Below are 16,329 nucleotides of genomic sequence, written 5' to 3' on the forward strand. Positions count from 1 at the left end.
CGGATTGCTGACTCTGATTTTTGTGCCTTGCAGAGAAGTGACGAGAGAGATAAAGGAAGTGTCAAAACTACTTGCTACCGGTAACCTTATAACAGCTGATTCGACCAACGTTATGGGTATCAATGTAATCGATAATTGATGCCGTATCGTAACGCTAAGGTCGTAACCGTATCGTAGCCAACCAATTGGTTTTTGGTTTTTCGCCGAATCCATAACCTATAAATATTTGAGTTGGTGAGTTTAATAACTTTTTGTAGATTTTATTCATTGTTTTGGATACGTTATGACTAGAAGACTTATTTTTTGCAAAATATGTTTGTAATTTTTTGCGTTTTATTCATTTTTATAAAATTTTCACGATTTTTAGGTTAAGGCACCATTAATTGATAACAATGTATCGTATAGAGTTACGTTAGGGATACGACTACAGAGATACGACAAACGGCACCAATGACTCCGCTTTTATGCTGCTACAATCACAAAAATTTTATAGGCTGTCTTGTTTTGCTTTCGAATTCAAAACACATTGCGCGCATTTTCTATTAGCAATAAAGGAGTATTACATATGAAGGGCTTAGAACCAAAAGGATCTAAGTAACATCGACGTTGAATTGAGAAAATTGGGTTAATGTAAATTACTTATTGTAAATTCTGGGTAAATGCGTTTGAAATGATTCCTGTCTAAATGAATGCAGGTTAGTCAACTAATTCAAAAGATGTTTACTGCAGATGGAAAATAACTGTAAATTTCCAAAAAATTATTGCAAATATTTCCAAAAATTATTGCAATAAAATTTCGAACGTTGATTGCTCGGCCAAAAGAACATGTAGAATTTTTTCGAGTATGCAATCTTGTAGCCCGTTTAGTTTTAGTGTAATAAAGTGCTTAAGTTCGTAGGAAGTCTCGCTGATTTTTGGCAATTTTTTTTTTCTTACGAGGATAAGGACTTTTTCCATATAAAAAAAATTACGTTAGAAATTTCCTGTGGGGTATAACTCAAGAAAAAAATTGCCAAAAATTAGGGAAATTTTTTACAAAACTAAGATTAACTCACTCGCTTCAAAACTGCCTACTCAAAGGAGTTCTAAAAATCTTGAGAAAAAAGTTGAAAATTCGGAAAATTTTCGCGAATTTGGCATACATTAGGCATAGTGACATTATATTAAGTATTTACAGAAAATATACAACGGACAGTTGCAGTTCAGCAAAAATTTCGCTATTTTTAACAGTTTTATTTTATTTTATTTTGTCACTGCTATACGATGATGTACTTTCATGTAAGCCTGCTTTTACATTAGTCAAGTATTGAACCCAAGTCTGCGGCACAGACGTGAGAGGGGAGAGGCTTCTTCACCTCTTTCAAATCAGCGAGACTTCCTACGAACTTAAGTTTAGCACTTTATTATACTAAAATTAAACGGGCTACAAGACTGCATACTCGAAAAAATTCTGCATGTTCTTTTGGCCGAGCAATTAAATTTTATTGCTTGGAGGAGCGCACTTAGATCCTTTTGGCTCCAATCATTAGTGCAATAAAATTTAGTACGTTTTTGGCCTGGCAAACATATGGCACTAAAATGTCCAAAATGGCTTGGATCGCATTGTTAACAAATATACACTATATTAATATACAAATATGGATATAAATCAATTTTAGAAAAAATGTCACTTAGATCCTTTTGGTTCTGAGCCCTTCATATATGCTCATAGCAAACACAATAAGCATTTTTTTGTATCAGCTTGATGATGTGAAGTCAATGAGTGTTGGATCTAAAACACTCAATGAAGCGAAGTATTTTTCAAAGCAGAATCAATAGGACGTTAGTAAACAAATGACATTCAAAGATCGAGCTTAAGGTGACTACGGTTTGATCAATGACAGATATTCAGTAAGATCGTTGCCACAACAAAAGCTAGTTCGTTTAGCGGATTGTGCTAGATAATCACTAAATACTGCTAGTTATTTGCTATAATCGCCGGCTGCTCTAATTATGTTGAGATAAGAAAAATATTCGTTGAGTGCCTAAAGATAAAGCACCATAAAGAATATAAATAAATGTGTCAGTCAAAATAAATATAAAATTATAATATTTTTTTATTTGCACCTATCACAAAAAGTGTTGAAGGTAGTGCAGCAATTTGTTACGGCACCAGCTCGTCGATTGAGTAGCGTGTCGATTGTGCATTCGCGCAGACAATAAATCAGTGGGAATTTGCGCGCCAAACTGATTTGAAATTTTAATTTCATTGTCAATTAACGCAGTTAATGCAAACATAAAAAAGTCGTGAAGGGGCATTAAAGTGCGTTGCAGAAAGTGAAAGTATTTAAGATAATATTACTTGCAGAACATTGAGAACTAGTTTTGGTGAGTAGAAAAGTAGTCTGCCGGAAAAGAAAACATTTGTATGATATTTTACTTATACACACAAAAATATTTAGTGCAGTGTTGACACTTTTTCGAGTGCTATGAAAATTAATTTTGGAGTCAACGCTGTTGTATTGAGTAATTGCAGATGTGAACAGCAAGCCGGTGTAGTGTGGTGGTAGCGTGTTCCGTCCTTCACAAAAAACGTTCCAGGTTCAAGTCCCCACTGAAAGAAATTTTTTTTTTATAATAACAAAATCCACAAAGTGCGGTTTTAGCACCGTTTTGTTTTTAGTTTATCCAAGTTAAAATATATAAAATAAATTACGATGGGTCCGTGACTATGTGTTAGTTATGGCTCGCTCCATTCAAAATAGGTTTGATTCCATAGCCAACCGGGTTGCAGCGTTATTCTTATTTTCCAGTTTTACCAAATTCATTTAAATAAACGGTTTATATAAAAATAACGTACTTTATATTATTATTCAATGAGTTCCAATTTTTGCACTCAAAAATATCTACAATTGTAATTTAATCAAACATGAAAATGGACTTTGATCTCATCCAACCAACCAATCACGGGAACCTGTTTAGGATTATTTTTAAATTTGTTTGAATAATGAGTTATTATCAGTTCATATCAAAAATAAATAATAAGCAGAGATCTAAAATAATTATTATCTGTTGCTTGAGCTTGAGTTTTTTTATAAATTAATTTAGGTTTTATAAAAATACATTAAAGCAACACAATCAAACTTCCAACTGCTTCGCAAACCTCGCAAACTTATAAGAACGTTTATGTTCTTTACAATATTTCCATATTTAAGAGAAATTTACGGGTTTGAGTGAAATGCCTAATTATAAAAATCACGGCGCATTGCAAATTCTAATCGTAGTTTAGGATATCAAAGCAATAGAAATATGCGTTTCTCGATTTTTTAGTTGCTACAAAATTTAGGAAGTAATATATTAGTGGATTTTACACATTATTCTACCATTGAATTGATCATGCTACAAGTCCCACTACGCAGTTCGTGTCTACCCTGCAATAAACCGCGCTAGTTGCGGGCTAGCGCAGATCTATCGTAATAAGAGATAGTACTGGTTCTAATTCTGTCCCCCCACAATGTAAGAAAATGCTTATTCAGAAATTTGTGATATCACGCCCACTTTCACACATTTATTTATTTATAATTTTTCTTTTTGTGAATACATTTTAGAAGTAAAAAAAGCACTGATACAAAAATCTTTTTTCGCAATGATACTGCCTCTTATATTTATCTTTTATATAAGAGTGGGCGTGTCTCTATAAAAAAATTCGTTCATCTTTTCAAGACTCTTTACTTGTGACAAGGTTAACTTATTTACCAAGTTTAGGGATGATAATTTAAACCGTTTTTGATTTAAGACTAATAATATTTGAAAATAAGAGTTTGCACTCTTCAGGCAATGCCACGCCCCTTTTCGAAAGTGTAAAAAAAACTGAAATTAGGGGTAAGTACTTTAACTTACACATGAAACTCGACTATTATAGCTGCTTCATGTCTTTATGTTCTAAAGCTTTATATATGTATATACAAAATTGCGCGTGGTTATCGTCCGAACTCGCTGATATAAAACAGCAATTTGGGATAAGTACCAAGGAACCTATCAAATTTTAGAAAGATATCTCGAAATTTATTCAAGATATGGTGTTCACAGAGTGCGGAACTAATGGATAAGGGTAAATGAGTTATTGTTTCACCCCGATCAATTTGTCCATATTTATTTCGATTAGTTTTCTCCGTTAGAATCTTCCGTCACGTCAACAAAGTAAATATACTCTGTGAGCTTTCCTCAGCTGAGTATAAAAATCGCGTATTTTTAGCCCCAAATTTTATTCTACTCAATATGGAGAAAAAAATAGACCTAAACTTCACCCGAAATAGCAGTATTTGATGATGCAGAGCACAGAAAACGAAACAAGGTATCAATTCCGGTGATAACGTCCAAAATTTGATCCTAGTTGGGCTTTAAACCGGTTTTTACGATACTGAAATCTAACGATTAAGTGTAGAAAAGCCTTCACCTTGATACATCAGACATAGTTTGTATATACCCCCCCATTTGTAGGTTAGGTAAGGCTGAACCCGCCGTTCCGTGAGGACCACACAAAGACTGAATAAGTCCATAGTGTTACTGGAAACTGAAAACCCCTATCAAACACCAGGACCTATGTTAACGATTCTTTCCAGGGATTGCTTGCCAGCTAATACAATTTTAGATGTTATGCTATGCGAGATAATTACTACTTGGCTGTTAATATAAAAGTTGATTCGGCTGCAGTTTAGGCTATTTTCTTTTAGTGCTTCTATATGAGTACTAAATCACTTCGATATATAAACCAGTTTGTAGAACATGTGCTAAAATGTAGATCGATATTGGTCCGAAAAAAAAAAAAAAAAAAAACATAGTTGGTCCCACACGGCATTTAGATGATTAAATTTTGAATTTTCCTACATATTAATACAATTTCATTCTTCTTTCTGACTAAATAATGAGTTATCATACAATTGAACAAAAGAAATAATCAAATATGAATACCTTTGATGTTAAAAACTGAAAATCATTTTTCGATCACGTTTTGGAATCATTTTTGAAGTCCTTTGATGATTAAATTTTAATATTTCATAAAAGTCAGCAAAAAGAATAATCAAATATGCTTACCTTTCGATGAACAAAAACTGAATATAGTTTTTCAATCACATTTTGGAATCATATTTGAATCAAATGTGTTTACTTTAGGTGATCAAACATTTATAATCATTTTTAATTCAGCTTTCTGAATCTTTTCTGACTATATTTGTTAACTGAATAATGAGTTTTATACTTGTTAAAGTTTTACTTTTCATTGAAAATCTTATTTTTTTCACATACACACATTTTTTCAATCATGAAGTTCAGAAAAATATGTATATACAATTTTTATTATTAAGACATTCTTCAAGACAATTTAATGCAAATGCTGCTCATGCCCCAAGATTTCCCCAACCATTTCTCCACCTTCGGCTTCCCAGATAATAGATAATAGTTGGACAATACAAAAGGTGTGAGCTATTTGACCAGGTAAGTGAAACTCTCTTGACATATGTACCTGGATATGTCTTCAACATCCCGTACCGTATCGTATTTTAAGATATTGACCATCATAGCTGATGTTGGATGTTGTAGTCGCAGGTGAATATCGGTCAAGTTTGTTTGCGAGTGACCTGTGGTTCAAATAGCTCACTTCCGCATGCTTTCTTCCCCTGATGAAATAAGATTATTATGTAGTATCTTATTTTGAAAGAGATACGAAGAATGAATGCATCATAATCGCATTCAAAAATGAGCCAAAAATCTAAACCAAAACGATTGAAATATATTCACGTATATGATCAGAAAATGACTGTGAAAAGCAGTCAAATATTACTCTAAAACAATTAAAGCTCAATTTTACAATGATATCAAATATGAATAAAAAGCGTTTCGAAATATGAATCATAAATGATTATTCAAGAATAATCACATTTATGGTACATTTTTCTCCCGACGATACGCTAATATTCGAACAGAAAATGCTTTTAAATTTGAACGTTTTTAATCATCTTAGGGTATGATATTTGAATATTTTTTGATCAAAATTTTCAAAAAATGCTGGCTGGGGTACGATCTCCGAAATTTTTAAATGGCTTTTATTTTTAAACAACACATCAACAAAAATCGATGCTAGTTTTTGATCCAAATCGGTCGTAACCCAGCTAAAAGTACCCGTTTGACAAATAACAGGAACCAACGCTGCGTATGAGCAACATTTTTTTAAAGTTCATGAAGGCATAATCGACTGCTGAGTGGATATCACCCTATCTCGGTTGCCGTTTCGAAAACGCCCTATTTCAAAAAACGTTTGAATATCCTATTTCAGAATTTGTTTCAAAAACGCCCGATTTCAGAATTCGGTTGAAGAACGCCCCATCTGAAAATATTTTTCATAAACACTCCAGCTAGTGTGAAAATGTATTGAATTTAAGCTCAGATAGGGATTTCAACGTTTTCAGCAGTCGATTTGTATTACATTTGTTCATTTGAAACTAAATTGCTTATTTTATAGCTCTGTAACGACATAGCACAGGGATTAAAATTATCTAAGATTAGGTGGTCGCAATATGCTCTAACGATTTGGCTAACAAGAGAAAAATTGTTCCTTTGACTTACGTCCATTGACTTACGTCAATGTCACCGTTATTTCCCTAATCTGCTCATATTAATTTTTCTTAGCTATGCTAACATTCATTATGATAAATATTTGATGACAATATAGTCTAATTAACCATTTGACAGCCGATTTCTTAATTATGCTGATTATAATTTCATAAAAACGAACACTTTTGAAATGCCGCAACAGTGCGTTTGACTCATATAGCTTTAAGTAGAAATACTCGTACGAGCGTCATACAAGCATTATACATATGTATGTACATGGTATAAAAAAGAAGGTAGTCCCACTCAAAATTTTTTGACGTATTTGGGGATTTTTGAAGTTTCATAATGTTTGTTGTTTCGCTAGAAGAGTTGCCATACTGTTACTGTTTAAGGCGTGGAAATTTCCCTCAGGATGAAAACGAAATGGCTAATTGAGTAATATGCTTTAGCATGATTTATGTTCATACATGTCTATTCAGAATACAGTAAAACATGCAATTTTATTGAAAAATATTGGATAATGGCTCATACCCTGGTTAATGACTCATATCTTTATGGCAGCTTGAACCCTAGACAGAAAAAAATACACGAAAAATCCTGTTGTTCTAGCATGGCCCTATTATCATGCCTCTACAGTGGATATTTCTCAAGGCATGTTGAGAAAAAGTGTACCTCCAAACTGTGCAGTAAGTTGTAGGTTTTTAATTTGTTACGTTTGTGGGACGCTACATCCACGTCAATGCTAAAAATGCACAGAATGTGTATAGACGGGCTTGCCCCAAGGTGATCCCTGGTACAACGGGAAAAAACCTCTCATAACTAGTGGCTACAAAGAAATGTTCTCCCTAAAATGGTTTAACAATTCCCTCCTCAAGCACTACGCTTGAATTATACAATAAATAAAAAATATGGACTTATAGCCAATTTACCATTCAATTTCATAAAAAATGCGTTTAAGTAACCTAAACTCTTTAGAAATTGCGGTGTCGGTTTATAAGGACCTCCTTTGGGCAATCAATAGACAAACGCGTATGTTTTGTCAACATGTTCTGGGCAAATGTACGGACACTTAGAAGGTTATATTCCCTTGCTTTGTATATTTCAAACCGGGTACCTTCCACCAAAACATATTTCCGGAACTCGAAAAACTTATTAAAAAAATTCTTTTCTAGGCTGAATACGAAATATATTAAAATATTTTCAACGCATGCAGCTCATTTTTCTTTTTTGTTTAAAATAACTATGAAAGTAATTTAGTCGTTTCCGTTAAATGAAGTCCATCAAAATTAGAAAAATTCGTAACACTTTTCAATATGTTAGCTTGTTTTTGGTGAAATTGTCATTGTCCCGGCAAAAGTCAAGTGGCTAACGTCACACTAAATGCAACTACCTCCATGTTTTGTATCATGCATATGTATGATTATACGACGTGTAGGTGATACAAGTGTGACATGTATTGACTTTTTAAAAACAGCACTATAACCAAGAGAGAATACCTAGAATTATTTTGATTAAGTTTTTTATTTGTTTTGCCTACATTTTGCTCCTTCTTTTACCGCAAATTTATTGTGTTTTTGGTACTCACTCAACGCCCTGTGTTGTTGGTGTTGCTGTTGGTTATCATGAGAGTGTACATGCGAACGTTTTTTTTAAGCGTTTAAGTGTGCCGAGAGCAAAAATACAAGACAAAATAATAAAATTCAAACACACTCACACCCATTTTTATGTTGAAATCAGGGATCGTGACAGCTAACAGTTTTTTTTACAAAAATCGTTTTTTATGTACTTCTTTCGGAAACATGTAATGCTTTCAAATATTACTTTAAAGCGAGATAAAAATAAAAAAAATTAAATTTTAAGTGAAATAAAAATCTTAAAAAATAATTATTTTTCTATGAGGGAAATTAATATAATAATAATTGTAAATTTTGGGAATTAGTCTTAGTTTCTGAGCGAAATAAAAAACTAAAAAAATTATTACTTTCTGAGCAAAATAAAACAATCAAAAAACAAAAAAAAAACGAAGTTAAAAGTTATTATTTTTTGTGCAAAAAAAAAAAAATATTTTCTAAGCGAAAAAAACTAAAAAAAAATATATATATATATATATCTGAGAGAAAGGAGAAACTAAAAAAAATATCATTTTCTAAATAAATAAAAAAAAAATGATTACTCTCTGAGCGAAAAAAATATCAAAAAAGAAAAAAAAAAATTCAATTTCTGAAATAAAAACTCAGAAAAAACTATTACTTAATAAGTGTAATTATAATTTCAAAAAAATTTTATTATTATCTGAGCTTAACAAAAAACTTAAAAAATTTATTAATTTATGAGCGAAATTAAAAAACTCAAAGAGTTTGATTAATTTTGAGCAAAAAATAAAAAAATTGAATTAAAATCAATTTTGTGTATTTCTCATGTAGGTGGTATTAGCCCTACGATTTTTTTGATATAAATTTCGACTAACATTTATTTACAGTCCCTGGTTGAAATGTATTCTCTTTTGGTAAGCAGGGGCTGGCGATTTTTTTATTTTTACTTCTGTTGTGTTTTAAATAGACTCGCACACAAACACTTTAGCCGCTTGCGTATTTTGTTTTTCTTTTGTATTTAAGGCTGCTGCTTTTTTTTTTTTTTAAATGCTAATCAAAATTGTTTTCTTAATATTGGTAACAGTATCGGTTTGATTCGAAATCGATTCAGTACGTTTCTGTCTAGCGCGTGAGTTTTGTGCCGGTTTCGAAGCGGTGAGTCTCATATCAAACTTTCCTTTTGTTTTATGATTGAAGGTTGATATGCCAGTGTTTGACAGCTGGCGCTTTTGGCGCTTCATCAGCCGACATATTGCTGTTATGTCATAAAATTCCAAAATAGAATTCTGCCCCAATTATGTATGGCATACAAACATACTCACATATTTTGCCACGAATTTTCTTGTGCCGCATAAATTTTTTATTTGATACAAATAAATTTGTGAGATGAAATGAAAACGAAAATGGGGTCAAAGTATGATGAAAAGCTATTTGTTAATAATCGAATAATAAAGAAAACACTCCTTGCCAATGTTGTTGCCATAAAAAAATTTAAGTAAAAGTGTGAGTACGTACGTTTCTTCGGTAATTTAAAAATTATGTTCCGTTTTTGTATGGGGCGCCATTGACATACTACTGTGGGAGGGCGCTGTTAAAAAAGCTTCAGAAAAGTAAAAAAAAGTTTTCGATATCACTTAGAGATGCGTTTGCCATTAAAAATGCAACAAGTGGCGGGCATCATAATATAATTACATTTTATAGCAGGGGTCGCCAAAATTCAAACTTGCCGTGTGAGTAAAACTAATATCATCTTATTGGTAGTGGTTTAGTTGGTGATGAAAAATCAATGAGGTAGGAAGTATGCACGCATGTTTGTTAACACACAAAAAGTAATTCATAAATATGCCATATAAATACTACTTTATTGCTTCAGTCTAACAAAATAAATTGTTAACATGAAACCATGAAAACATTCTGCGCATGAGCGTTTGTTTGCAAAATATCTTTTCTCAAAAGCGCAAATAAACAATAGCCTCACCCGATGTTGCTACTCTGCTTGTTCCATTGTAAATTTTACCAAGTAGCGCAACTAACAGCTGATCGGTGAACATTCGCACATTCACACGCACAGTTCTCGACTCAGTTTCAAACAAAAATTTTAGATAATCCTTACGAATTTATGTATATAGAATATATAAGGCGTTTTTGTTGTTATTAAAACAATAGTTTTATTTATATTAAAGCTTTATCATTTTTTTTTTTTAACTTTGAAAAAACTCCGCACACCATTCCTTCATTATATGACATTCGACTGCCTAGTCCACTGCCTTCCACTCTATTCGTAACATAATCTCTATTTAAGCTGCCAAACTATATAGTAAACAATGGCTTGTTCAGCGACAACTAAACGCTCCATTACTGACACTTAGCATAGACTTGACTTGACTTGGCGTAAACTTGGCAACTTAGTCACGATTATACTCCACTTAGTGCATACAATCTGGCATCATAATCAATAAATGTCAATTTCTATGACAAAATATCAAAATGAAATGGAAACAAACAAATGGCATCTCAAAATATAAACGTCACTTAGAACTTACATAGAAAATCAAAATTCAACAGACTTCTAAGTCAAGTTAAGTGTTGCTAAATTTTGAGTAATCAGTAACATGCAATGTTCATTTAACAGAACTGTAAGTGACAGTTCTCAAGTCAAGTCAAGTCTATGATAAGTATCAGTAATGGAGCCTTAAATACTGTAACGAATTTGCTGCAAATCCTCTTATTTGCAATCCTCTGCTAAGTTCGAATCACTAAACTGTTGAATAAATAACTCCAATTTGTAATAATGCAAAATGGCCTTTATTAAAGTACTTCACAATAACACTAAAACTGCGCAACGAATAGCTTGCTTAATAACCACACTGATTGATAGCTCAATGAAACTCTACTATTCAAAATAATACTGCTATTGCTCGCTAGATATCGTCTTAATCGCGACTGCTTGACAACTCAAATGAAACTGAATTCTTTTTACTCGCTTGTGCCGCTTTTATAGTTTACGCTGCATACATCTAGGCTCTTCTATTTCCAGAACTTACCAACTATTTCGAGTGTTTATATTTCTCATATAGTTTCTACTTGTTTACAATTTTCTACTTTTCAGCGTCTCTCAGATGTATGTGAGTTTGTAGTTTACAGTCTCTCGCACACACATAGGCGTATAAGTAAATGCATCTGTGTGTGACATCTCTTTCGGCTGCCTTATATATGTGCATACATGATTTGATTATTGACGTAAATACTGCTTGGCATGGCCTTAGCATCGCCTTAGTGATGATGTAGCTTAGTGATGCTAATATCCGTGACAATACGAATAAAGACGAAAGAGAATAATAATACTTGTGAAGGCCCGCAAATAATTATTCAACATAATGGTGACCATTGTTTTATAGATATGTTTGTGTGACAGTGTTTTTGGTCGACACAACGCAACATTGTGTTTACATTATAGCGCCAACTAAAGCTGCCGGGCAACGCACAAAATTTGCTTGATGGTTACGTGTAGTTGTGTGTGTTTCGGGTGAAAACCGAATGAAAATATTACCGAATGAAAATATATTTTTTTGCCAAGGTCTTTTGCGGTAAAAGTAAATTTTCAAGTTCATATTAATAGCCAGCAGAAGCACTTCGATAACGAGGATAACCGGAAATAATTACATAAGTACCTTCCAGTGGCTTAAAAAATCCTAGAATTTTAAGCAATTTTCTTTGTCGCTTTTTCGCCAAATAATTGTAGCAATATAACCTAAGTATAATAGATTAGTGTGCACCAAAAGGTTAATATATATATATATATATATATATATATATGGTGCACACTTATCTATTATACTTATATATATATATATATATATATATACACATATCTAAAGTAAATAAGGAAGCGTAATCCGTCAGTTTAAGTTTCTTATTAGGGGGACTCATGTAACCGTATAAATGCCTTATAAAGTGTGTAAACGTATAAATTTATCTAGTGCGTAAACGAGCTACCAAATTTTGTATGAAAAATCATTTACACAATTTGTATAAATTTAGGCGCACATTTCAATGTGTAAACGCGGTAAACTCAAAGGAATGCAACCTTGCAGACATTACTGCAGGCATTTTCATCAGAAATCTCCAACATCAGCAAGTAAAGGCGTTTTAGTTTTGATTTTTCACTTAATCTTGGCATTTTTTAATTTGTATAACAATCAAAAAAATTTTGTTTGGCAATAATACAGCTGATAAACAATCAAGTTTATCAAGAGTATTACTAGGTGCGTTCATATAACGGCGTGTGTAAATGGATATAATTTTACACCTTATAAATTTATATGCTTTCATGAGTCCCCCTATTTATTATCCCATATCTTTTATTCGCGTCGCTGGAGTGGTGTATTCGTTTTAACACATAGTATACATAGTTGAAAGATATATTTCATCTCTTTCTTCAAATTTTTGTATGTACATACGCTATACGAACTTCTAAAAATGATGGTGCAATAAAAGGCAGCCGTTAGTTAGAATCATAGAAGCCTAGAAGCTCGGTCGTTTAATGTGACAGACTACACAATGCTTTCGAAAAAATATAGCTTAAATCCGAAACGATTTTTGAGCGGCCAAATACCTTCATTTTGTGTGACTAAAATTCTTCGAAGTTATTCTGATTTCCTTAAATACATTATAGAAGTTACAGCAGCGAAAAAAAATCGCAATGGCAATTTTTATCAAATTTCGTCAAATGAATTTTGTTTTTATATTTTCGAAACTGTGAACCAGTATAAAAAACGTTTTCGAAAAAATTCGAAAAGCAAACGAAATTTTCGAACTTTTTATTTAGAATTTGTAGCCCAGTCAATTTTAGTTAAATAAAGTAAGTGCTCTAGGTCTCCCAATATTGCATTAATTTTAATATAATTTTTTTTTCCACATTATGGAGGAAAAAATGTCAATGAATCAATGCGAATGTTGAGAGACTTATAACTTGCTTTATTGAGGGCTGAGTTTAAGATTGCTATATCTTGTTTTGGGGTGGCAAACCGACTTATGTAAACCAATAGTAGCCGTAACCAAAGCAGTAGAAACACTGGAAGAAAATAGCTTAAATTGCAGCCGTGTTTACTTTTATATTGACAGCCAAGCAGCAATTAAGGCAATAATCTTGCATAGCACAGCATCTAAAAGTGTGTTAGAATGTAAGCAATTCCTGGAAAGAAACGGGACGGGGAAAAGCATACATCTATATTAAGTCCAGCGCATATGGGAATAGATGGGAACGAAAAAGCGGATGAACTAGCTAAACAGGGCGCATCCGTAGACGTCCCAATTAGATAAGGCGAGATTAAGAGAGGGCGAGAGGTGCACATGATCGACCAAACGGGAAAGGCGTGGGTCCAAGCGCGGGGCTGTAAAGTGTCGAAGACTTAGACTAGAAAAGTTGCTTCTATAATTAAAAAGAGAGGACTGTAGACTCATGACGCGTCTTCTGACTGGACACTGCCTTCTGACGTAATATGCCTTCAAAATAGGCTTGGTCAGTGATAGCATATGTAGGAAGTGCGGGTTGAAGGAGGAAACGATCGGGCACGTTTTGTGTTCGTGTCCTGCACTGGTCGGGCTAAGACTCCAACTATTAGGATTGATACAGCTGTCAGATCTAGAAACAGCAAGTGGTATAGGTGCTAGAAAGCTTCTAGCATTTGCCAAGAGGACGGAGTTATTTTATAACAAAGGTCCTGGTTTTTGAAAAGGTTTTTCAGTTTGATCGTTAAATAAACTTCTGGTAACACAACGGACACATTCAGTCTGTGTAACCTAACTACTTAAATCAGAGTTCCGTTGAAGAACACCCAGTATCACAGTTTGTCTTAGAAAACCATAAAATAATGGTAACAATGACTGAGGTTTTATTCCGACTTGTGAGCTAAAAGTGATAGAATCTGAAATAAAAACGTTTTCCAAATTAAAGTAATGACACAACATAAATTTGAAAAAAAAATTACTTCAAAGTTAAGAGAAGAATTTAAAATGTTCTTTTTAGTATGGTGAAACGTCATACTCTAATGTGTATATTCAAATATTTTATTTACATATTTAAAATATGATTAAATGCAAGTTTTTTTTTAACAATAAATCATTTGCGTGAACTCATTAGTGTTTTTTTAGTGCTCCCTCTTTTGATTATATTGAGGTTAAAATATTTAGCCCTGATGTCATAAAAATATATACATTTGATGTGCTACGATGACTCAAATATTAGTGAGTTATTAATAAATTTTTTTGAAAACATATGAAAATATCACAATCATCCCAAATATCATTTTTTATACTCAGTGTGCTTTGCACACAGAGTATCTTAACTTTGATTGGATAACGGTTGGTTGTACAGGTATAAAGGAATCGAGACAGATATAGACTTCCATATATCAAAATCATCAGTATAGAAAAAAAGTTTGATTGAGCCATGTCCGTCCGTCCGTCTGCCCGTTAACAGGATAACTTGACTAAATATTGAGATATCTTCACCAAATTTGGTACACGAGCTTATCTGGACCCAGAATAGATTGGTATTGAAAATGAGTGAAATCGGATGATAACCACGCCCACTTTTTATATATATAACATTTTGAAAAACACAAAAAACCTGATTATTTAGTAAATAATACACCTAGAAAATTTTTAAAATGGGCGTGGTACCGCCCACTTGTGATAAAATCAATTTTACAAATATTATTAATCATAAATCAAAAATCGTTAAACCTATCGTAACAAAATTCGGCAAAGAGGTTGCCTTTCCTATAAGGAATGTTTTTAAAAGAAAAATTTACGAAATCGGTTAAGGACCACGCCCACTATTATATGAAAGATTTTTAAAATGGTCGTGGACGAATAAAATAAGCTATATCTTTGCAAAAAAGAGCTTTATATCAATGGTATTTCATTTCCCATGTGGATTTATAACAGTAAATAAGAAAAACTTCAAATTTTAAGAAAAAGGCGTGGCACCGCCCCTTTTATCACTAAACGATTTTCTATGTTTCGGGAGCCATAACTCGAAGAAAAATTAACGGATCATAATAAAATTGGGTTCACAAATTTTCCCTATAGCAGGACATATTTCTAAAATGGACGAGATCGGTTAAAGACCGCGACAACTTAGATATAAAACAAGTTTAAAAAGGTCGTAAACTAGAATAATAAGCTATAACTTAGCAAAAAATGTTTTGAATCTATGATATTTCACTTATCAAGTTTTATTTTAAGCGAAAATGCAGAGACATTTTTTTTAAACGGGCGGTGCCACGTGTTATGTAGAAAATTAATTTATCTGAAATGAAATGTACAATTGAAGCTCACGCTGAGTATATAATGTTCGGTTACACCCGAACTTAGACACCTTTACTTGTTTTTATTGTGATGGTTGGCTCACCTCATCAGCTGATTTAAGTTTTTTCATTTCACTGTAGTAGGAATTGTCAAAGGACTTAATAGGGAACCAGCACATTGGCAATATTTTCTTACGACACATAAAAATTGTAAAGTTTTATGTTTTCATTCCATTCCATTTGCCTAACACCACCATGCAGATTTTGACAATCTGAACAAAGGTATGTTGTTGCTGTAGAGATGAGCTTACCATACAATTGAGCCATGGTTGATTGATTACTTTGCAGCTCGGATATCACTGATCCGAACCAAAGTAGGGCATGGGGCGCCATTTTTATGCAAATTCCCCCTGGAAACAATTGCTGTTAATTTCGTATGGCTAGTCGGTACTTCGTTCGAACCATTTGGAGCGGACGATAAACCTTATCTTTTGCAGTGCACTTAGCTACTTCCTTAAGGTCCGGTAGTATATAACTACTCACAGTTAGCAACCTAGTCTGTGCTAGAGCTCGGCTTTCACACAAGTAGTTTGCGACTGTTTTTTTGTTGCCCTCATCACCGCACCTCCTGAAAATGCTATTAAAAAAGGATCCCAATTCTTTCAGCAAGAAGGCCAAGTGGCCAATGGCCCGTTATTGTGGCAGTGATGTATTTCCTTTACCTATTTAGTAGGTCTTCTTGCCTCATACTGTCGTAATTCGTCCAGGTTTGCTTGGTTTTCTTGCAGGTGTCCGAGGAGTACCTTTTAGATCGAGTAGTTATGCGCCAAATGCAC

The 16,329-nt window shown here is 33.1% G+C and overlaps 1 protein-coding gene across 4 annotated transcripts in view; it reads left to right on the plus strand.

Annotated features, from left to right (window-relative positions):
- LOC137245726 (aquaporin AQPAn.G-like) overlaps window positions 1–16,329 on the plus strand; it is a 206,516-nt gene that overhangs the window by 136,429 nt on the left and 53,758 nt on the right. The window contains exon 1 of one of the 4 annotated variants that reach the window (XM_067776844.1): window positions 1,854–2,367. The exons of 2 other annotated variants lie outside the window; for them this stretch is intronic. The gene's annotated coding sequence lies outside the window, so the exon portion shown is untranslated. Of the gene's footprint in view, window positions 1–1,853; window positions 2,368–9,179; window positions 9,336–16,329 lie in introns of those variants that run through there. One more of the 4 variants, XM_067776847.1, reaches the window with a different exon arrangement.

Source organism: Eurosta solidaginis, chromosome 3, assembly GCF_040869045.1.
Source record: "Eurosta solidaginis isolate ZX-2024a chromosome 3, ASM4086904v1, whole genome shotgun sequence".
NCBI lineage: Eukaryota > Metazoa > Arthropoda > Insecta > Diptera > Tephritidae > Eurosta > Eurosta solidaginis.